Genomic DNA, 10,579 nt, shown 5'->3' on the forward strand with positions numbered 1-10,579 from the left:
AGATCATCACACGATCTTCCTTTAGAACGATGTTTATTCACATGTCTGTTTTGTTCTCGAGTGTTTGAGGAACTCATTGAACTGACTTTCCTGGTAACATACACAGGGTAGGTACGAAAACCAATTGGTCTAGACATACGAATATCAGTTACACCTTTAAGAATCAAATCTAAGGTGTGTTGAAGTTGAACCAAGGAGTTTTTATTCAACTTAGAGGTTCCCTTTTGTTTCACCGAACTCTTTGTTTCACAGACAAGACATACTTTCTGATCATCAACATGATTAGATAGTACAACCTTAAAACCATTGTTAGAAGATTTCCTCCCTTCATTTGATGTGCAACCTTTTTGATTGATGGTGACTCCAGGCACATTCGTTTTACAAGAAGGGTTTCTGTTTTTTCTTCTGAACATGAACCATCTTTTGTGTCAGAAGTACTTGGTATATTAGATTTCTTTGAGAATCCTTGAATAGAGAGTTTACTCAAGCGATGTTCAATTTCCAAGGCATCTTTTCTGAGACTAGGTTCAAGAGACGTACACGATGACTGAACATCAGAGTTTCCTTTGGATTTGCAATCTCTTATTACACCAAGTAGAACATCGACATGATGTTTTAACCGATTAAATCTATGAGCTTGGATTCTAGCAAGGTTTAGAATCAATTGACTCTCTTCAGCTGTTTCTCATTCAATTGAAGGGTTATCGGAAGAACACATGTCGGTGTTAGTCTGTCTCGTCAGTGTGGAAGGTTTATCTAAGTACAAGATAGTAGAACCCTTCTTTTTAGAATTAGATGAGATAGAACTCTTATTTCTGGTATTGCGTTTATCAGAGATAGTACTCTTATCCATAGAGTCAGATCGCTACAAACACAGACTTGTGAGGTCTTAACGTGTTTGCCTGCTCTGATACCAATTGAAAAAGTGGGGGTTTAATAACACCACCCAATATTTCTCTTAGCAATCTGTATGGACAAACTCGAATATACTTTCAAGAGAATCAACAAGACTCAATCAATTAAAAGTATATCAACGAGTGAATATCTCTCTCTTGTTTTGATTTACTCAAGCTAATAGAAATCAGCGACTCCTAATCAAACACAAGGAATAACTTGGACGGTACCAAAGACCAATGTCCAAGGATCAATTATTATCAATCAACAACCAAAGATCGGATTTCCAATTGATTGATTCAAACGCACAACCTGTATTATTCAATTATAAAGATAAAACAATATAATGCGGAAATTGAAATAACACAGACACCATAAATTTTGTTAACGAGGAAACCGAAAATGCAGAAAAACCCCGGGACCTAGTCCAGATTAAATACACACTGTATTAAGCCGCTACAAACACTAGCCTACTCCAAGCTAACTTCGGACTGGACTATAGTTGAACCCCAATCAGTCTCCCACTGATCCAAGGTACAGTTGTAATCCCTATGCCTCTAATCCCAGCAGGATACATCGCACTTGATTCCCTTAGCTGATCTCACCCACAACTAAGAGTTGCTACAATCCAAAATCGCAGGCTTTAACAATAAACAAATCTGTCTCACACAGACAAGTCTATCAAAGGATAAATCTGTCTCCCACAAAAAAAACCTAAAAGTTTTTATTCCGTCTTTTGATAATAATAAAGGTGAACAGGAACCAATTGATAATCCGGTCTTATATTCCCGAAGAACAGCCTAGATTAATCAATCACCTCACAACAATCTTAATCGTATGGTAGCGAAACAAGATGTCGTGGAATCACAAATGATGAGACGAAGGTGTTTGTGATTATTTTTTTATATCTTGCCTATCGGAAAACTCTCACGATCTCAAGCAATCAATATGATTGTACTGTTACGATAGAAGATGCAAGATCAGATCACAGAACTACGATAAAATTAATATCGGTCTGGCTTCACAATCCCAATGAAGTCTTTAAGTCGTTAACCTGGTTTTAGAAGAAGAAAACCAAAGGTTAAAGGAGAATCGACTCTAGTACGCAAACTAGTATCACACGTAAGGTGTGGGGATTAGTTTTGCACAATACTAGATGTCTCCTTTATATAGCCTTTCAAATCAGGGTTTTTCCTTAGTTACAAAGCAATCCATATTCACCGTTAGATGAAAACCTGATTTAGATTCGAGCTAATATTTCTCAACCGCTAGATCGAAAACTTAGCTTGTCATATACAAATGACTGTACGCCTCTAGGATTGTTAACTGCACCCAAATGTGTACATTATTGGTTCAACAATAGTCTACCCAAAGAGGTTAACCATATGAGCGTTTCATACCAACCATGTTCTTCTTCACCATAACTAGTTCAATTGACTCAAATGAACTAGTTAAGAGAGTTGTTCAATTGCAAGGAAATCTTATGTAACTACACAAGGCACAATTGAAGAAAAGATGATTTGATTCACTCGAATCGGTTCATGAACTTTAATTGCCACGGTTTGTAAATGCATTCCTTAGTCTTTTAAGATTAAGTTCAGAAATCATCTTTAGATATATATAACCTTCTCAAGTTCGCAGACTAGGTTCGCGGACTTAAGACACCGGATAAAGTTTACAAACTCCAGCAGAAATTCTCGGGTTCGAGAACTACGCCGGTTCGCGCACTGGTTTCGCGGACTTGGCTCACGCAAGTAGTTTGTCAACTCCAGCAGAAATTCTCGGGTTTGAGAACTTCGGCAGTTCGCGGACTTGGCACTTGCCATACTTCCGGTTCTCTTGATCAACAAAGTTCGAAAACTTCGGTTCAAGGAATCTATTGGTTATGTAATCTAAACTCTCATTCCAATCATTGAAACATTCTTAGAGGACGTTATATAGTTGTTACACTATTTCTCGTCAAAGAAACTTTCAAAGTGATTGAAACATTCATGACTTTCGTCACTAGGTAACGATAAACTTGGTCGAAGCGAAAAGCTTACCAACACATATTTCGAGATATAGATAGGCGAGGTATACTCGACTCGAAATACCAAATTTGTATGGTCTAGTATATATATATATAGCATACGACTTTTGTCTCAAAGAGTAGGAGATAGAATAGATAAACTTTTGAGTGACAGATAAGTTCAAGTCTCCACATACCTTTTTGTCGAGAAGTTTCATCGGTTTCTTGAGTAGATCTTCTACTTGTATGATAAATCGCCATGAAGTCCTTGAGCTCAACTACACTTACTATCCTAGTCCGAGACTTAGCTATAAGAGACTAGAAATCAAGACTTATAGTTTTAGTCACTAACATTGACAAACATGCTAGAGATAGCAACGCATGCGAGTTTGACCGAGCACTGCTCTAACAGTCTTTACAAAGTTATTATTTTGATAATCATTACAATTGTGAAAAGACTTCGTATGACGTTTATAAGCAAATCTAGGATTACCACAACAATGTTTCCTTTGCCTAAAGGTTGGACGTTTACAACCCGTAATGTCAAGAGTGTTAGCCTTACCATATGATCCCGGTTTAATAACTTCTTTTGACAACCAAACAAGAATATCATGAAGTTTTTCATTCCTTATACGAAAACGACATCTCCTTTCCAGGTGACATTTGTATCCATAATAATGACAAATATAAGGAACGTTCTTACCCGGATTCATGTGTGTTGGTTTTGGAGGTTGATGTACTTTGCTCTTTTGAACCTTAATTTCCGGTGAAGGTATTTCACTTTTGCCATTAATGGAAACCTTTTGTTGAGAAGAATCACTAGCCTTGACAAATTTTACCTCTTTGCTAATACTTGGAGCATCTATCCCCTTATAACCCAATCCTCGTGTATCACGATGATTTTTACTTGCTCCTAGCAGAGTGGTTAATTTTATTGAACTAGTATTGAACTTTTTCAAGTCATCTTCCAACATCTTGATTTTATCAAGAGCAGCAGCTAAATCAGCCTCAAGGCGTTTTTCTCGAGCCAGATAAGCGCTTTCTCTGTCATCAAAACTTGTTTGCTGAGAGTTAAACCCTGCTTCAGATTATGCAAGTTTCTCTTCCAACAAAAATTACTTTTGATAAAGATTGTCACATTCAAGTGACTTCATACATAGGTTTTCCTCAGAATCCTTGAGGATCGATTCGTTAGAACGATTCGAAACATAAACACCTGCGTAACATCTTCTCAATTTCTCGTTTTCACGACAGAGAGGAGTCAGAATATGAGTGGCATGAGAAGTTGTCATCTTCTTCTTTTCTAACGAATTCAAAACCTCCACACACTCAGAGACTTCCTCATCAACATCTCTATCAATATTTGAATCATCTTCATCAAAAAGTTCATCCAACTGTTCTTCTAGGTGTGTTTCCCAGACTTCAACAGGTTTTACATTAAGAGAATGTTTAGATACTGACCTAGATGTGACAGTCCTCTCCGGTGAATCCAAGCTTTGAAAATCATCTGGTAATTTATGAACAGGTACGTTATTAGAGATAGACTCGTCCATAATCAGATTGCTACAGACACAGACTTGTAAGGTCTTTAATGTGTTTGCCCGCTCTGATACCAATTGAAAAAGCGGGGGTCTAACAACACCACCCAATATTTCGCTTCCGAAATACTTTCTAGAGAATCAACTAGACAGTCAGACTCAATCTAGGTAAAATTATCTCAAGGAGTTAATATCTCTCTCTTGATTTGATTTACTCAAGCTGATAGAAATCAGCGAGACCTAATCAAATACAAGGAATAACTCGGATGGTACCAAAAACCAATATCCGAGGATCAATCAATAACAATCAACAACCAAAGTTTGGATTACTCTAATTGATGATCTAAAGCACAACCTGTGTTATTTCAATTATAAAGATTAAACAATATAATGCGGAAATTGAAATAACACAGACACCAGAAATTTTGTTAACGAGGAAACCGCAAATGCAGAAAAAACCCCAGGACCTAGTCTAGATTGAACACACACTGTATTAAGCCGCTACAGACACTAGCCTACTCCAAGCTAACTTCAGACTGGACTGTAGTTGAACCCCAATCAGTCTCCCACTGATCCAAGGTACATTTGTACTCCCTACGCCTCTGATCCCAACAGGATACTGTGCACTTGATTCCCTTAGTTGATCTCACCCACAACTAAGAGTTGCTATGACCCAAAATCGTAGGCTTTGACAATAAACAAATCTGTCTCACATAGACAAGTCTATCAAAGCCCTAAAGTTTTTGTTCCATCTTTTGATAATAATTAAGGTGAACATGAACCAATTGATAATCCGGTCTTATATTCCCGAAGAACATCCTAGATTAATCAATCACCTCACAAAAATCTTAATCGTATGGTAGCGAAACAAGATGTTGTGGAATCACAAACAATGAGACGAAGATGTTTGTGATTACTTTTTATATCTTGCCTATCGGAAATATCAAATCTCAAGCCAATCAATCTGATTGTACTCGTACAATAAAGATGCAAGATCAGATCACACAACCACGATAAAAGTAGTATCGGTCTGGCTTCACAATCTAAATGAAGTCTTTAAGTCATTAACCTGGTTTTAGAAGAAGAAAACCAAAGGTTAAAAGATAACCGACTCTAGTACAAAAACAAGTATCACATGTAAGGTGTGGGGATTAGTTTTTCACAATACTAGATGTCTCCTTTATATAGTCTTTCAAATCAGGGTTTTGCCTTGGTAACAAAGCAATCAATATTCACCGTTAGATGAAAACCTGATTCAGATTCAAGCTAATATTTCTCAAATGCTAGATCAAAAACTTAGCTTGTTATACACAAATGAACTGCACGCTTCTAGGTTTGTTAACCGTACCCAAACGTGTACATTGTTGGTTCAACAATAGTTAACCAAAAGGTTAGGCATATGAGCATTCCATATCAACCATGATCTTCTTCACCATAACTAGTTCAAATGACTCAAATGAACTAGTTAGAGAGTTGTTCAATTGCAAGGAAATCTTATGTAACTACACAAGACACAATTGAAGCAAAGATGATTTGATTCACTTGAATCGGTTCATGAACTTTTATAGCCACGGTTTGCAAACTGCATTCCTTAGTCTTTTTAAAGTTTAAGTTCAGAAATCATCTTCAGATATATAACCTTCTTAAGTTCACACACTAGGTTCGCGGACTTAAGCAACTGGACAAAGTTTACAAACTCCAGTAGAAATTCTCGGGATGAGAACTTCGCCGGTACGCGGACTGGGTTCGTGGACTTAGCTCATGCAAGTAGTTTTTCAACTCCAGCAGAAATTCTCAGGTTTGAGAACTTCGGCAGTTCGCGGACTTGGCACTTGCCATTCTTCCGGTTCTCTTGATCAACAAAGTTCGAAAACTTTGGTTCAAGGAATAGGACTTATACATAAATGTGTTCCCACAAAAATGCTTATGTCCATCATTGGTTATGTAATCTAAACTCTCATTTAAATCATTGAAACATTCTTAGAGGACGTTATATACTTGTTACACCATTTCTCGTCAAAGCAATTTTCAAGACGATTGAAACATATCATGACTTTCGTCACTAGGTAAAGATAAACTTGGTCGAAGCGAAAAGCTTACCAACACATATTTTGAGATATAAATAGGCGAGGTATACTCGGCTCGAAATACCAAATGTGTATAATCTAAGTCTACATATATAGCATACGACTTTTTGTCTCAAGAAGTAAGAGATATAGTAGATAGACTTTTGAGTGACAAATAAGTTCAAGTCTTCACATACCTTTTTGTCGAGAAGTTCCACCGGTTCCTTGATTAGTTCTTCTACTTGTATGATGAATCTCCATGAAGTCCTTGATCTCAACTACACTTTCTATCCTAGTATGAGACTTAGTTATAATAAAATAGAAATCAAGACTTATAGTTTTGATCACTAACATTGACAAACATGCTTGAGATAGCAACGCATGCGAGTTCGACCGAGCAAAGCTCTAACATTCTCCCCCTTTGTCAATTTTATTGACAAAACTATCAATACATATGGAATACAAAAAAAGATAAAGAAACTTAAGTAGCTCCTATTCCACATGTCTAATCTTCAACATTCCTCGAAATCTTCGTCACTTCCAAGTACTCCAATGATCCCAAAGGTTGTAAGTTTAGCATCACCGCTGTTGAAGATCCGTAGCTATAACAATGAGAAAGCATCGGTCTCGATCATTGTTATACAGTGTCATAGTATTATTACACAGCGTCAAAGTTCAATTGTATCACAACTTCAACAATAATACTATGGTGATATGTATCACTCCCCCTTAGTCAATACTCCATCTCACATGGAAACCACTCCCCCTTACATAATGACCCGAAGACCATATGTATTTGTAGTGTGAACTACATATTAATTCTCCCCCTCTTTGTCAATAAAATTGGCAAAGGTACAAGAACGGGATCATAATGAAATTTCCCTAAGAGACATTTCATGACTAAAAAGAAAGAACACACATCATATTATTTAGATGCAATCATATATCCGAAGCTAATAGCATTCATCAAGGAGTTTAAAGATACAAGATAACCCCTCTAAAATTCCACAGCTGCACACCCCTCAAGATATGACCATTAAGCACAAATTCAAAAGAACTCTCCCCCATTTGATGTCATTCCCGAGAGAACAACAACGAGCGACCTTAATTTCAAAAGAAAAGAAGGATTTCTATTGGACACCAAAACCATAAGAATGATTTTTATATCCAAAAACTCAATCAAATTAATCACAAGTAAACCCATGAATAATTTAATCGGAATACGCAACCAAATTAAACACAAAAAGTGATCAATTTAATTGATTATGCTCAACATAAGTAAACTTACGGAGCTACGACTAAGTTTAACCATAAGGAATGATTAGCTTAACCGTTCATATACTCAAAAAAAGAAAAACTTATGGAGTAATAACTAAATAACCAACCAAGATGATTTAGTTCATAATGCTCGACATATAGTACCTTACGGAGCAACAACAAAGTCAATCAAAAATAATCAACTTGGTTGTTTAGTGCTCAACATAAGACACATTACGGATCCTCACAGTATTACATAAAATATGGATCAGTAAAGATCAATACTGTGGAATACACAAGGATTCATTCTATTTTCCATCACTATTCGCATAACAATATTTAATAGACATAATCCTTGCAAACAAAAGATTTTAACCTATCTTCCATCAACAACTGACATAATAGGCTTAACTTTTGTATTTTTCAAAAGTCTATTCATTCTTTTATTAATACATGCATATCAACATACGAAAGACTTTAGTTTTGACAAGGTATGGGACAATCATAGTTCACGGACGCAAACACACATATCCCATAACAATATTGCAATATATCAAACCATAAAGATTAATACTGCAAAAATCATCTTCCAAACAAGTTTAGAATTTAAACCAATAAATCTAAAAACATGAAGATGAAACCGTTGGACATAGCAATGTGAAATCACAATAATGGCTATTCCAAACTCTAGTAATCCTTCAAAAATAAGAATAAATTCTCATAAGAAGTTTCCTAGGCAACAAGACAAACTCGTAATATACATATAATATGATTTGTCCTTAGAGGGTAGAATCAATCTTTTCCGCCCGGATTTACACCAAGAATAGCTACCAAAGGCGTATAAAAAGATTTTCTTAACAAAGAAGAACATACAAACTCATTAACGACCATGCACCATAGTTCACATAAAATGATTGTGAACATTCAAGAATCCCATAGTAATGCGTGTTACTGCCCATTCTTGAACTTCCTTCTTTGTGATTCACCAACAACATTCTTTTAAAAGCTACAAATTAGCTTAGAAGAGTAGTAGTCCAATAATCCAAGTGCCCAAGTTCAAGAGAAGTGGAACAAGTGCAACGAAACGGAGCAAAATACTCAAAAACAAGAGACAAGACAAATACCAATTTTAACTCATCCAAATTCAAGATTTCTCATCTCCATTTTGAAGAGAATCCAAAGTGGAAAAGAGTACAAAAATAATTAGGTCAATCCGAGTTCGGACGAAGAAGTTACGGCCAAAACAAGTATACCGAATATCGACGTCAAGTATGCATACGGGTTTGCAAGCGAATTTTCGTATCCTGGAGCAGTATGTAGACGGGGTTTGCGAACTTAAACCCCTGGATTTTGGTTTTATATGATGTTATGCATACTTGGTATGTGTACCATGAAGTCCAAACATCCCGAATTAATATTTTCAAACCTAAACATTTAAGAACCTTAAACACAGATCAAGTGTAGTTGCAGGAAATCCTACACTACACCCCTCATATGATTTCATTATTACTCAACTCATTTTTAGGTTTATACTCTTAATTTTATTGATCAATCTTTGAATGTTCTTACAAAAAAAGATAAAGGAATCAAGAATGATCTCTGCTCTAGACTTTCTCTCTCCTATTTACTTGTTTCTTACTCAAAAAGATCTCTCTCCTTTCTTTACAACTTGAACGACTATTTATAGGGAAATACATAGTGGATGACAGCTAATCTGTCCTTTATTTTCGGGTATGATTTGCGACATTCTCGCAACCTTACAAATGTTAATTTCGCAAGCTTTCTAATTTTCGCAGAACTATCACATCTTTCTCGTGATTCTAGCTGACGTAGTTTATCGTATCATTTCTGAAATTGTTCTGCGACGCTGTTGTGTTGTGTAGTTGATAATTTCGCTGAGACATTATCGTTGCGAGATTCTGATCCTACATCTTTGCTCTTATCATATCTTCTCTGCAAAGTAGAGAATGATGTGAGAAATGCCGCAGCTGTTCATCTCTTCATATTCTGCATTTATCACACGTATTATTTCTTCCATCTATTTCTTGACACGTCTTCTGCAACCGCTGCTTTTCAACCGCTCACATCTTTTCGTCTTAATGATGTTTATTTCTTCGAGTAAAAAAAATCTCCTTTATATACTCTTCTTACTCTTCTTTCCACTTTCTTTTTACTTTCTCTTCTCTTTTTATTCTCTCATCTCTGCAGCTTTGTTATTCTTCTGCAAGTTCTGCTACTGTAATTTTTTTCGACTTCAATCTTCTTACTTTTTATTCATTCCCATACTCTATATTCAAATATGGCTCCAAGTGGTCATAGACATGAGAAGAATTTAAAAGATGTCCAAAAAGATCTTGTTGATAAAGATTTCACACTCTCTACCATTCCTGGTGAAAATGCCAAATCAATTCTTTCTGTCAAACTTTTCTCTGACCAGTACTGTGATGATCAATCAATCATAATTTCGCAAGGTCAGATTCTCTCAGGTCTCCCTATTCCTCATTATGACCCAGATCTTCCTTTATTCTATGAAATTCTCGCTCACCCAGGATTTTCGCGAGCTATCTTCCAACTGAGTGGGGATTGCATCCGTTTAATGCTAGAGTTCGCTAACCGTGGTGCTGGTAAAGGATCTATGTACTCCAAAGAACTTAGGGATCCTAAATTCGCAGACCTAGAGATAATTGCTGAGAAACACACAGTAGCGAGTTTCTTTGAGAATTATGAACTTATCTCCATGAAGAAAGAGAATACTCGCTGGGGTATTCACTTAAAAAGGAAAGATAACATTGATGAAGCTAAAATTCTCATGCAAG

The sequence above is a fragment of the Papaver somniferum genome, chromosome 10 (assembly GCF_003573695.1).
Source record: "Papaver somniferum cultivar HN1 chromosome 10, ASM357369v1, whole genome shotgun sequence".
Taxonomy (NCBI): domain Eukaryota; kingdom Viridiplantae; phylum Streptophyta; class Magnoliopsida; order Ranunculales; family Papaveraceae; genus Papaver; species Papaver somniferum.